We start from the raw sequence: 14,689 nt of genomic DNA on the forward strand, positions 1-14,689 counted from the left end.
GCTCGCTTTAACACAATACCACATTACGCTTCCCTCAAGCTCAAGATTCCCGGTCCACGCGGCATCATTGCAATAAATGGAAATATTGAGCGCTCCTTGCACGCCGAAGACAGTGCGGCCGCCTTGGCCACCGCACACTAAACGGCCTCACCAACTCATGCATTTGACAGGTCGTTAAGACCACGGACGCAGCTAGACGAGTCTGTCGCAGCTATACATAATCAATACAAGTTTGATGGCTATACCCCTATTACTATACAAGGGGCTCAAAGCGCGTAAACAAGTGGCAACTAGGCTCAACTTTACTCATCTTGAACTGTACATAACTTCTCTAGTACAACCTAACCTTTTTGCACGACAACTTTTCAACTAAAGTTCCACTCTTCTATAGATGACCATCGTGCTACACCCATCCAGGATACGGCACAACGGAGACACAGGCGCAGACGTGCAACTGGGACCCGTTCTAAGGATTCTTTTTAGATTAAGACCCTGCGTAAACCTTTTTTACCGTCTCTTGTTGATACACATCCCTCGAATTCTCAATACAATTGAGAAGGATGCTGACGTCTTAGCATGTGGCCACGTCATAATAATGCACGTACCTGGACACTAGGGGCTTATTACAAAGGGCACTGCTTAGGCCCGGTTTACACCATAAAGACCGAATACCTTCGGGAGTGTTCGGCGTCGCGAGTTTGGCCTTATATGCATCAGCTTCGAATCATGTCTTTGCTCAAATGTTGGGTTTGCCCGACTCCTTTGTTTTTCTGCCTTACGTTCCGCTCTATCGGCTAAGGTGGCACCAGGAGAACTACAGTGATTGTGCCTTGGTTCATCCGGACGAGCACCTCAGTAGAGAAAGCCAAAAAATGACTGTCATGATATAGCGAGAGACTGGTCAACCACTCGATGACCTATTGGAATCTTCGGGATTCCTCCGCATTAACGAAGGGCCATTTCCCGGCTAGGCATGTACGCACCCCAAATTCGGATGAGTGCGGAGCCACCAGGGGCTATATAGTAGCCCCACTATCAAACTCATCTGGCTAAGTGAAAGTGTTAAAGCATTATAGTCCGGTTGCCTCGTTCGTTGCGCTATCACCTCCTTAATAGGACCAAGACGTCGGATTAAGTGTGAACACGCGTCTTCTGCGAACACCCCCGCATTATATGCATGGGGGCTGAAGCCGACGACTGCAATCTTTCAGGTTATATCATGTATACATAAACAGCAGCATAGGAGGCATCATAATACTTTCCGGCAAAAGTATAAATACAGCCTTGATATATTTAACAAAACATTGTTTTTACAATGGGAATACATGTCACTCAAAAATAACATTCTTCGAGCACTGGGCCTCTATCGCACGAGCGCCTTCAAGAACTTCTTCAAAGTAGTGCTCGGTAGCCACTCGGCCTATGGCCGAACCCTGCGCTGTGACAGTAGTAGCATCCATCTCCGCCCAGTATGTTTTGACACAGGCAAGGGCCATCCGCGAGCCTTCTATGCACGCCGACCTCTTCATTGCATTAATGTGCGACACCGCACCAAGGAACTGCTGTACTAAGCTAAAATAGCTGTTCGGCTTTGGCCTTTCTGGCCACAGATGATCCACAACAGACCTCATGGCGAGTCCAGACAATCTATTAAGCTCGGCCCATTCGGCAAGCTGATCAGTCAGGGGAAGCAGACGCTCTGGAACGTTAAACTGCAACCAGAATAGCTTGTCCACCTCATGATCTGTTTGATCTCGGAAGTATTCGACCGCATCAACAGCACTCGCCGCCAAGTCCAGATATGCATCTGCCGAACTCCACAGCCGATCCAGAGGGGCATACCGAGGATCTCCAAATTTCCTCCGCAGCATAAAGGGCTTCCCAGCCGCGATATCCCCGGCTTGACGCAGCTCCTCCTTCTTCGCTCTCATTGCAGAGCGGGTGTCCTTGGTCGCCATCATGGCCTTTTCCAGGTTCGTCTCCTTCGTCCGGTTCTCTTCTTCAAGAATCCGGCAACGGCCGGTCATGTCTTTTAACTTTACAGCCATCTTGGCCATTTTTTCTTTGCTCTCGCTATGCGCGGCCTTTTCAGCTCTCAACTCTTCGACCGCCTTCAAAGCGGCTGCATTACTGCTCCTTGCTTGCTCCTTGGCTCGGGCAAGCTCCGCCCGCAGGGCCTCCACGGTGGCACCTCCATCTGCAGTCACAACATATTAAAGATACTGGCATCACGCTGCTCTTACTACGTGACATTCACCAGAAGCATCACCTACCCTGTGCCTCGTCAAGCCGCCGGTTAACAAGCTCGATGTCGGCATCCGCCGCATCCAGTTGCCGCTTTAGTTCGGCAACCCCATAAGTCCGGCTAGCCACTGGAGCTCCAGCCACCTGCACATAAAAGTGGACTGGTTATTACCTGGGACTATGATCCTCTGATCGCCGACGCTCTCGACGACAACCAGAGTCTCAGGGGCTACTATCTACACAGGGCACACCTAAAAATGTGCGGTACCATCACAAATGTATATCATTTCACGTACCTCAAAGCCCGTCAGTAGACTCATAAAGGCTTCATGCAACCCGCCTTTGGCGGACGAAATCCTTTCAATCACCGTACACATCAATGTACGGTGCTCTTCTGAGATAGTCGCTCGCTCTAGCAGATCCTTCAGTACGTCCGACCGCATACCAGATGGTGTCGAACTCTTTTGATTGCTCTCTTCAAGAGCTGGATACTGAGGACTTCGGGTGACCATGGGATTACCTTCTGGCCTTGTCGGATCCGGAGAAACTCTCCATGATGACACTTCAAGGTCGCCCGCTTCTTGAGCTGGGGAGTCCGGGGGAGGCGTTTCGCTCTCCATCATCTCCGGAAGAAGATCCCCCAAAGACGAGCTCTGCTGAGAAGGGCTCAGATCCGAACTGCAAGATAAATGCTTCGGTTATTTTCCTCAGAATTAAGGTAGTATATCTTCACTATTAAGTACTTTTTGATTACTTACAACTCGTTAGAGGGCAGATCCCCATGCGGACTTTGTGCGGCAAGAACACCCTCCGAGGCAGGACCCTCTGGTGGAGTTTACTTCTCCCATTTGGAAGCCTTGGTTTCCGGATCTCCAGAAGTAGTCCTCTTCCTCCCCCGGGGCGAGGGAATGTCAGATTCCTCCCCTTGGTTATCCTCCCTCATGGAGGCGCTCATTCCCTCGGTTGGAATAGGTAGCGATGGAGGCCCGCTTTCGCCCTCTTTATTCCCCCCTTCATCTTCATTTGAGGGCACCAGGCAAGGTGCTGGCTCGAGCATCTTTTCCAGCACTGGATTGTCTAAGCCTTCAGGAAGGGGAGCCGAACACCAAATCATCTTCGCCTTTGTTATCCAGTCCTGGTCAAAGAGCGATTCTTCAGAATGATGTCGTGATAAAAGAAAGACAATGTGTTCGACTGGAGGATTACTTACTAGGGCCGCGGTGCGGTTGCTGCTCAGGCCCACGTCCTCGGTGGTGTCCGGACACTCTATTTGGGGTCCGAAGAACGACTTGTACATCTCCTCGTGCGTCAGGCCGAGGAAATTCTGAATAGCGCACGGTCCTTCTGGGTTGAATTCCCACAAAAGGAGGGCCTGGCGTTTGCAAGGCTAGACTCGACGAACTAGCATGACTTGCCCCACAACTAATTTTAAAACTCAAGTTTGAACATTAATTTGGACCTGACTTGGAGTCTAAGAGGTGAAAAGGACGATAAAGTAACAGGTAATATTAAGAAATGCATAACATAAGCAGAAACAAAGAGTGCGACCTCTCTTGTGGACCCATGTACTCCTCAGGTTCATTTGCTGAGTCAATGTTGGTGATGCCGTTGTGGTGGGTGCTGGCGGCAGGGAAGGAGATCTAAGGCGGCGAAAGATGGTCAGGAGTCGTGATGTCTATTTGGTGGATGCTTCTGTCGATGGAGCAGCTCAGGTGAGGTGGATGATGTCGCGGTAGGAGCAAGACAAACCACACAAAGTTTTCTTCGACACCTACCTGTAACTGAAGTAATAATGTAAGGACTCCTTTGGCTTGCAGGATTCTAAAAACGCAGGGATAGGAAAAATACCAGAATAGGATAGGAATGCACGTGGGAAACAGAGCATTTGTAAACATGGATTTCTATCAACTTGGGTGTTTGGTTCATAGGAATTGGAAGAGCAGAGGAATGCAAAGAAACATGGCCAAATTAAAGTGAAACCATATGAAAGTGTGTACAGTTTGAATATTATTCTGGCACTAATGCACTTGGTCTTGTTTTCATGCATAGGATTTGGAAAAGTAGGTCCAGGTGGATGTTTTGCTCCATTCCTTTCAATAAAATGCATGAATAATTGAATTGTAGAGTGCCATAGGAAAATTTCCTATTGCTATATTTTTCCTTTGAACCAAAATAGCCCTAATGGATCAACATGAATGTAGAGTAATAAGTGATGCGGCAAGTGTACAACTTCTTTACCGTGGCCATGTCGAACCTCGGCATCATTGGGTTGCTCGCTGAAGAAGTTGAGGCAGAGATGGCCGCCGAAGGTGTGGAGGAAGATCTGAGGAATCTATAGACGGTGTCCAGGGCACTGCTCTGTTGTGATGGATGGCTCCGTTGTTGGAGCAGCTCTGGCGAGCCGTAAGACGTCGAGGCTGAAGCAGTACAAGACATACATCGTTAATCTCAAGTGGGATTCTAATAGCATCTCCAATAGATGATATAAAATACATTACCAAAAAGTGATAGATGTAAAATTTACATAACCAAAAAACACCTGACTATAACAGATGAGGTAAAAACTGTTGACTCTAAACTTAACTATCGAAACTGAAATTTACTATGGAATCTGAATGTTACTGTCAAAACTGAACGCAATGGTAGTAGAGAGGCACTTCACATGTAGTTTAGGGAGGGCCTGCAGTTCATCTTAAACCTCCATCCCCTGAGCCGCCAGCCACCACCAGCCGAACCGCCGGTCCCGCCTCGCCACCCCGAAACCACTCCCCACTGCCGGTCCACCACCGCCCTTGCTAGCCCTCTAGGCGCCCCCGCGCCGAGCTTTTTCTCGGGCGATCCCCATGCCACCGCCCCACCACAGCGCCCCCACCTCCGACGACCACCGCCCCCACCCTGAATTCTAAGATAGATAGTGGGGTGCCTCTCTGGCGAGCCCCCCTCCTCGCTGCGGGTGGTTCTACCTTAACTCCGGCGAGCCCCCCACCCCCTGAAAGACTGACCCAAAAGTCGATTCAGTCGACTGAAGTGTAGCTAAATCGAAGCAAAGCAGCAACACAAGCAAGAGCCGGAGCAGCAGCAGCAACGCGAGCGAGCGAGAGCCAGAGCAACAGTAGCTGCGCAAGCGAGTGAAAGCCGGAGCAGCAGCAGCAGCGCGAGCGAGCGAGTGAGAGCCAGAGTAGCAGCAGCGCAAGCGATCGAGCGAGAGCCAGAGCGGCAGCAGAAACAGCGCGAGCGAGCGAGAGCCGGAGCAGTAGTAGCAGATCCGGCTGATATGGTTGCCGCCGCCGAAGGGGCCTTGCACTAGGGGAGAGCCGCACATGGAGATGTCACCTGTGGCGCCGGCTTCGAGGTAGCCGCGCCATGGGGGTGCGGGATGGAGCACTATCGGCCCCGGGAGGTCGATTTAAGGAGATGGTGTGAAGCGATGAGTGTACAACCTTGGTGGCGCCGAGTAGGCCTCAGCTTCGTCCGAGGATTCGGTGAGGATGCTGCGGTTTCGGTGGAGCAGGTTAAGGCGGCGCTGTGGGGATGGAGCAGCTATGATAGATAAGGCAATCGTCGGAGCAGCTCCTTGGAGGTGGAGGTTGGGGCGGCTGAACCGGCCGGACAACGAGATGGACGACAGATCCTCATCAGGGGAGGTGGATAAGGGACGTCGAGCTATCGCAGTGGACGACGTTGTCGGGGAAGAGGTTCCGACTAGGCAGCGGTGAAGTGGTGGACCGAGGAGGGTGGGGTTTCGCGGCTGGAGCAGAGAGGTTAGGGTGGCCTATGATTTCAAATGGCGAAAATGAGGCGATTGGAGGGGGGGACCATGACTTGGGGACACACTTGTCCAAAATGTAGGGTGTGTTACAAAAGTACCCCCACTGATTTGAACTAGCGGCCCTTTCGGCTCAGGGTTAGAAGGGGGATTTCACGTGTCGTGATTTGGCAGCTGGAGGGAGTTTTAGCGCCCATTGTAATTTCGGGATAGCAAGGCGCGGGTTGTGAAGGCACGAGTTTTGGGGGCACGATATCTGAATTTTTGCGATATAACAAGGCGCGGGTTGAATTTTAGGGACAAGCATAACGTGTAATATTGTACCTGTACGTACCAAATCAATTCACAGTTCCCTCAGCAAAAAAAAGAAAAAAAATAAAACTATTCACACCACACAAAGAGAGACTCTTGTCCCATTTTACTATACAAATGCTATTCAAAGCTATGAATCCATGTTATGTCCAATTAAATTTTTTCGCTGGCTGTATAATGCATGTAACCTACTCATACCAACATTTTAGTGCATTCCAAATGTCTATACTACCGCTGCAATTCAAACTAAATTTGAATTCGTTTCTCTATTTGAATAAGAATCTATAATCATGATTGTTGCCAACTTCAGCCATCATTCGTGTATTACCTTAACAACACACCACATGATTACTATAGAGATAGATATGAACTATGTGTACTATATGAACTCGAATATAATTTTTTGAATACACTAGACATTGATTCCAAATAATAGTACATTTGATGTACTAACTAGATATTCATAATCTAAACCATGTTCCATACGTACACCGTGTTTATCACACAAAGTATAGTGCCCCGCCCCCTACATTATGACAAGTATTTAGCCCTGAGCTGCACAACCCACACATTATCACAAATTATAATCAATGTTCTATATATTATATGTAGTACTAGAAAGATGCCCATGCGTTGCATGAAACATCAAGATGATCGAGGGAAGGCCTTATTTGCAAATCTGGAGAGGGGTGTGGGTATCTTTTTTCAAAATTGCCATAGTTTCCTTCCTATTTCTCAGATATAAATAGGACAACCTATATTGCAGAATGGCAGGCACACCATCACCACCAACTCTACCACACCATTATAGTATAGTATATGTAGTATAACATGTTCATAACCACACCATGCGTATCACCGTTATATATATATATATTCACGCATGTGTCAGTTTAAAACACTATGATAAATTCTTCAAATATCCGAATTCACTTTTTATAATGAATTATGATCTCTATTCATCTTTTACACCCACACAATCCTCTTATCTTTGTAGCTAGCGCTAACTTTCTCTCCTGCATGCACACGCCCGCCTCCCTCTCACCCTCCCTTAGCTTTCTCTAGCTCCATCGTGCAAATTCGTCTTTTCACTTCAGGTCATTCACCCACGGTGTGTGTAGGCCCCTCAGTTCCTTCTTTAGGTCACACATCAATTGACATGCCTCTCTAGCCAGGTGTGCCTACGACAAACACAAGCTTTCCCTCTTCTCTTCTCACCGCCCATGCCTCACTCCCGCCCCTCTTTTCATCGATCTCGTACTCGCACACTCCTTCCCCCTCGATATAGTATGCCTCGCGCACCACCTCCTAGCTGCATCCCTCTCTCTCTATCCTTCTTTCTGGGCCTTATTTGCTTCTAACACATGCATGCATGTATATCGATCGATCTCCCTATATATACCTAGGTCGAGTTTAACTATTTTTCCCCACCCATCGATCGATGTACCTTACAAGTTATGTCTCTCCTTTCTCCGACAAAGGAGGAATGATCTTCCTATCTAGTTGCGTCTGCTTACCGCAACCATATCGTCCCCCTCATCATTCGTGCATGCCTCCTGACCCGTCTCTCATACGCACGTGCACAGACAAGTAGGCATCCCCTCTCTTATTGATATTGCAGGCGTGCCCTCCGTTTGTCTAGCAAGCCTCTCCCACCATTTGTTAGAAGCAACTCCACCACCAACCCCTCTGACACTCTAGCTCTGTCTCTCTCCCAACCTTATTCCTCTCCTACACCTATGCATGGATGCCGATCGATCTCCCTCAATACATAAGGTAGGTCTCTCTCCTCCTCCACACATATACCAGCCATTGTACCTCTATAGTTAGGTCTCTCCCCCCACCCCCACATCGATAGTCGAGCGTTGTAGGTAGGTATCCATGCCACAGAGACAAACTACACATGTCCCCTCTCACGTTCCAGTAGACCAACCACCCTATATCTTTGACGTGGGAACACACAAATTCGATGGCACTCTGTATCGATCGCGCGCGCACACACATCATCCTCTATTCGATTCTATGGATACCTCATGCCTATGATACCTCCACTCTCTTCTCGTGGATCGCCCCCTCTATATATATATATGATATATCCAGGCCTCTATTTCACACACATTGCATATGTTACATTTTTTGATTGAAATATCATCGACACATATTCCCTGTCTATCTCTCACGCCCCCCCCCCAAAAAAAACACTCACAAACCCACACACTATATCTCTCTATGTTTGTATCTCTCTCACACAACCCCACGTAGGTGGTGTACGTACACGAAGAGAATAGGTGCACATACTCACGCTTCGTGCCCATCCATACCCGCGTGGGTACATGGTGGAGCTCATTTCTGTACGAAATGGAAACCAACATGCTAATTTGAGCGCGTGTAGCGGTTGTTTACCTACGGAGATCACATACCACGGGTGCATGAAACAAAGTTCGACTTGATGCGTTGGCGCGTTATTTTTAAATAAAGTTATATCACTCAATGGCACGTACACATAATATAAAATGATTTTTATGGAGAAAAAGGTAGTCCGCTCCACTATATACAATCGAGCCTGCCTTCGGGGTTTGTCTTTCTTCAGAGTATCTCACATAAGGCGGCGGTGGCCTCTCTCTCTCTCTCTCACCGTTGGTCACTGATCCACCCGCATCCCGTCTGCTGGCGGAAAGGGAGGATGTGCATCGTTTCCCCATTCGACGGCATCGAGGCAGCACGCCCCGATCTGCAGTACCCGTCGTTCTCTCTGACTAAGCTCCGGCGCGGTAGGGCCTACACCACTTGCTCGCTGCCGCAGTATGGGTAGATCCCACCTGCCGCCGCTCTCCTAGTTACATCCCAATGACCCCCAGGTATCCCCTCCGGCCTTGCTCCACTGCCTGTCTTCCCACATCACCGCATGTGGAAAATCTTGCATGTGGATCTTCCATAGTTCTTTTCCCAAAACATAGCTCGTCCGGCATACTTTCCGTATTGCAATCTCGTCCTGACACCGTTTTAGACAAACACAACCATGTTGTTATCTTCCCTTAGGACAAGGAATATGCTTCTTTTTTGTCGTCATATGTGTCATCAACTATTATTGGCCAGTAATTGTTTCCTTTCTACCTCTTTTTCGCAAACAGGGCTATCCATTTCACCTCGTTGCTATTGCAACCTTTTGGTGAACTGCACAAATCACTTTTTTCTTAAGAGTGTTTTGTGCAGTTGTACTAAAATGTCACATGGGCAACGTCTCTACATTTCAGTGCGACTTCACAAAGGGAGTTTGGTTTTGATCTATCCTCCTCATCCAACTCCGAGCCTAATCTTCTCCAACTATTTGCTTAATCTTCTCCAACTAGTTAGTCATAAGAGAGACTGCAAAGGTGACCAACTTCTATTTGTGTGTTTATTGTTTCATCAATAGTCCTGTATTATTGTAATCACACTTAATATCTTTGGAATAGGGACGCTCAGCTCTATTTTAGTGGAACTGCACAAAATGATTGGAATGTTGCATGCTCCAGACACCTACTTTTTTTCCCAACATGCCTTATTGATTTAGACAGAATGTCGTCATGTAATGTCGGCATGGGCTGCTTCATTCAACAATACCGCTGAATGAAAATAAGACGTTGGTGGTAAGCAGTATGACAATCACCGCCCACAACTCTTTGTGTTCTACTCGTGCATATCATCTACACATAGACCTGGCTCGGATGCCACTGTTGGGGAACGTAGCATGCAATTTCAAAAAAAATCCTACGCTCATGCAAGATCTATCTAGGAGATGCATAACAACAAGAGGGGGAGAGTGTGTCCATCTACCCTCATAGACGAAAGCGGAAGCGTTAGTTTAATGAGGTTGATGTAGTTGAACGTCTTCTCGATTCAACCGATCAACTACCGAACGTACGTCACTTTCGAGTTCAGCACGCGTTCAGCTTGATGACGTCCCTCGAACTCTTGATCCAGCAAAGTGTCGAGGGAGAGGTTCGTCCACATGATGGCGTGGTGACGGTGATGGTGATGTGATCCGCGCAGGGCTTCGCCTAAGCACTACGACAAAATATGACCGGAGGAGTAAACGGTGGAGGGGGGCACCGCACACGGATAAGAAACAATTGATGTTCTTAGAGGTGCCCCCTTGCCCCCGTATATAAAGGAGGGAGAGGGGAGGAGGCCGGCCTAGGGCGCGCCAAGTGGGAGGAGTCCCACTTGAACCCCTAGTCCAATTTGCCTCCCCCCTTCCTTTTACTGGAAGGGGAAAGGGGAAGGAGGAGGAGGAGGAGGAGGAGAAGTAAAGGGGCGCCACGCCCCCTCCCCTTATCCAATTCGGATTCCCCATGGGGGGTTTACCTCCCCTCCCCTCTATGGCCCATATCTTTCCCCCGAGGGTTCCGGTAATCCCCCGGTACTCCGATAGAAACCCGAAACACTTTGGAACCATTCCGGTGTCCGAATACTATCGTCCAATATATCAATCTTTACCTATCCACCATTTTGAGACTCCTCGTCATGTCCGTGATCTCATCCGGGACTCCGAAGAATCTTTGGTCACCAAAACACATACCTCATAATACAAATCGTCATCGAACGTTAAGCATACGGACCCTACGGGTTCGAGAACTATGTAGACATGACTGAGACACATCTCTGATCAATAACCAACAACGGAACCTGGATGCTCATATTAGTTCCTACATATTCTATGAAGATCTTTGTTGATCAAACCGCAGTGACAACATATGTCATTCCCTTTGTCGTCGGTATGTTACTTGCCCGAGATTCGATCATCGGTATCTTCATACCTAGTTCAATCTCATTACCAGCAAGTCTCTTTACTCGTTCTGTAATGCATCATCCCGTAATTAACTCACTAGTCACATTGCTTGCAAGGCTTATCATGATGTGCATTACCGAGAGGGCCCAGAGATACCTCTCCGATACTCGGAGTGACAAATCCTAATCTCGATCTATTCCAGCCCAACAAACACCTTCAGAGATACCCGTAGAGCATCTTTATAATCACCCAGTTACATTGTGATGTTTGATATCACACAAGGTATTCCTCTGGTATTCGGGAGTTGCATAATCTCATAGTCAAAGGAATATGTATAAGTCATGAAGAAAGCAATAGCAATAAAACATAACGATCATTATGCTAAGCTAACGAATGGGTCTTGTCCTTCACATCATTCTCCTAATGATGTGATCCCGTTCATCAAATGACAACACATGTCTATGGTCAGGAAACTTAACCACATTTTATTAACGAGCTACTCATGTAGAGGCATACTAGGGACACTCTGTTTTGTCTATGTATTCACACATGTATCAAGTTTCTGATTAATACAATTCTAGCATGAATAATAAACATTTATCATGATATAAAAAATATAAATAACAACTTTATTATTGCCTCTAGGGCATATTTCCTTCAGTCTCCCACTTGCACTAGAGTGAATAATCTAGATTACACTATAATAATTCTAACACCCATGGAGTCTTGGTGTTGATCATGTTTTGCTCGTGGAAGAGGCTTAGTCAATGGGTCTACCACATTCAGATCCATATGTATTTTGCAAATATCTATGTCTCCCTCCTTGACTTGATCACGGATGGAGTTGAAGCGTCTCTTGATGTGTTTGGTTCTCTTGTGAAATCTGGATTCCTTCGCTAAGGCAATTGCTCCAGTATTGTCAAAAAAGATTTTCATTGGACCCAATGCACTAGGTATTAGACCTAGATCAGACATGAACTCCTTCATCCAGGCTCCTTCATTTGCTGCTTCTGAAGCAGCTATGTACTCCGCTTCACACGTAGATCCCGCCATGACGCTTTGCTTGGAACTGCGCCAACTGACAGCTCCACCATTCAATATAAATACGTATCTGGTTTGTGACTTAGAGTCATCTGGATCAATGTCAAAGCTAGCATCAACGTAACCATTTACGATGAGCTCTTTGTCACCTCCATAAACGAGAAACATATCCTTAGTCCTTTTCAGGTATTTCTGGATGTTCTTGACCGCTGTCCAGTCATCCACTCCTGGATTACTTTGGTACCTCCCTGAAACTTATAGCAAGGCACACATCAGGTCTGATACATAGCATTGCATACATGATAGAACCTATGGCTTAGGCAAAGGGAATGACTTCCATTTTCTATCTATCTTCTGCAGTGGTCAGGCATTGAGTCCGACTCAACTTCACACATTGTAACACATGCAAGAACCCTTTCTTTGACTGATCCAATTTTAACTTCTTGAAAACTTTATAAAGGTATGTGCTTTGTGAAAGTCCAATTAAGCGTCTTGATCTATCTCTCTAGATATTAATGCCCAATATATAAACAGCTTCACCGAGGTCTTTCATTGAAAAATTCTTATTCAAGTATCCTTTTATGCTATCCAGAAATTCTATATCATTTCCAATCAACAATATGTCATCCACATATAATATTAGAAATGCTAAGCGCTCCCACTCACTTTCCTGTAAATACAGGCTTCTCCAAAAGTCTATATAAAACTAGATGCTTTGATCACACTATCAAAGCATACATTCCAACTCCGAGATGCTTGCACCAGTCCATAAATTGATCGCTGGAGCTTGCATACTTTGTTAGCACCTTTAGGATCGACAAAACCTTTTGGTTGCATCATATACAACTCTTCTTTGCGAAATCCATTAGGACATGTAGTTTTTGACGTCCATTTGCCAGATTACATAATCATAAAATGCAATTGCTAACATGATTTGGACAGACTTAAGCATCGCTACCGGTGAGAAGGTCTCATCATAGTCAAGTCCTTGAACTTGTCGAAAACCTTTCGCAACAAGTCGAGCTTTGTAGACAGTAACATTACCATCAGTGTCAGTCTTCTTCTTGAAGATCCATTTATTCTCTATGGCTTCCCGATCATCGGGCAAGTCAACCAAAGTCCACACTTTGTTCTCATACATGGATCCCATCTCACATTTCATGGCATCAAGCCATTTCACGGAATCTGGGCTCATCATCGCTTCCACATAGTTCGTAGGTTCGTCATGGTCCAGTAACATGACTTCCAGAACAGGATTACCGTACCACTCTGGTGCGGAACGTACTCTAGTTGACCTACGAGGTTCAGTAGTAACTTGATCTGAAGTTTCATGATCATCATCATTAGCTTACTCACTTATTGCTGTAGGCATAACTAGAACTGATTTCTGTGATGAGCTACTTTCCAATTCGAGAGAAGGTACAATTACCTCATCAAGTTCTACTTTCCTCCAACTCACTTATTTCAAGAGAAACTCCTTCTCTAGAAAGGATCCATTCTTACCAACAAATATCTCGCCTTCAGATCTGTGATAGAAGGTGTACCCAACAGTTTCTTTTGGGTATCATATGAAGACACACTTCTCCGATTTGGGTTCGAGCTTATCAGACTGAAGCCTTCTCACATAAGCATCGCAACCCCAAACTTTAAGAAACAACAGCTTAGGTTTCTTGCCAAACCATAGTTCATATGGTGTCGTCTCAACGGATTTAGATCGTGCCCTATTTAACGTGAATGCAACTGTCTCTAATGCATAAACCCAAAATGATAGTGGTAAATCGGTAAGAGACATCACAGATCACACCATATCTAATAAAGTACGGTTACGATGTTCGGACACACCATTATGCTATGGTGTTCCAGGTGGCGTGAGTTGCGAAACTATTCCACATTGTTTCAAATGAAGACCAAACTCGTAACTCAAATATTTGCCTCCGCGATCTGACTGTAGAAACTTTATTTTCTTGTTACGATGATTTTCCACTTCACTCAGAAATTCCTTGAACTTTTCAAATGTTTCAAACTTGTGTTTCATCAAGTATATATACCCATATCTTCTCAAATCATCTCTGAAGGTTATAAAATAATGATACCTGCAGCGAACCTCAACACTCATCGGACCACATACATCGGTATGTATTATTTCCAATAAGTCGGTTGCTCGCTCCATTGTTCCGGAGAACGGAGTCTTACTCATCTTGCCCATGAGGCATGGTTCGCAAGCATCAAATGATTCATAATCAAGTGATTCCAAAAGCCCATCTGCATGGAGTTTCTTCATGCGCTTTACACCAATATGACCTAAACGGCAGTGCCACAAATATGTTGCACTATCATTATCAACTTTGCATCTTTTGGCATCAATATTATGAATATGTGTATTACCAAAATCGAGATTCAACAAAAATAGACCACTCATCGAGGGTGCATGGACATAAAAGATATTACTCATATAAATAGAACAACCATTATTCTCTGTTTTAAATGAATAACCGTCTCGCATCAAACAAGATCCAGATATAATGTTCATGCTCAACGCTGGCACCAAATAACAA

Source organism: Triticum urartu, chromosome 5A (genome assembly GCF_056163025.1).
Source record: "Triticum urartu cultivar PI428250 chromosome 5A, HENAU_Tu73, whole genome shotgun sequence".
NCBI classification, from domain to species: Eukaryota; Viridiplantae; Streptophyta; class Magnoliopsida; order Poales; family Poaceae; genus Triticum; species Triticum urartu.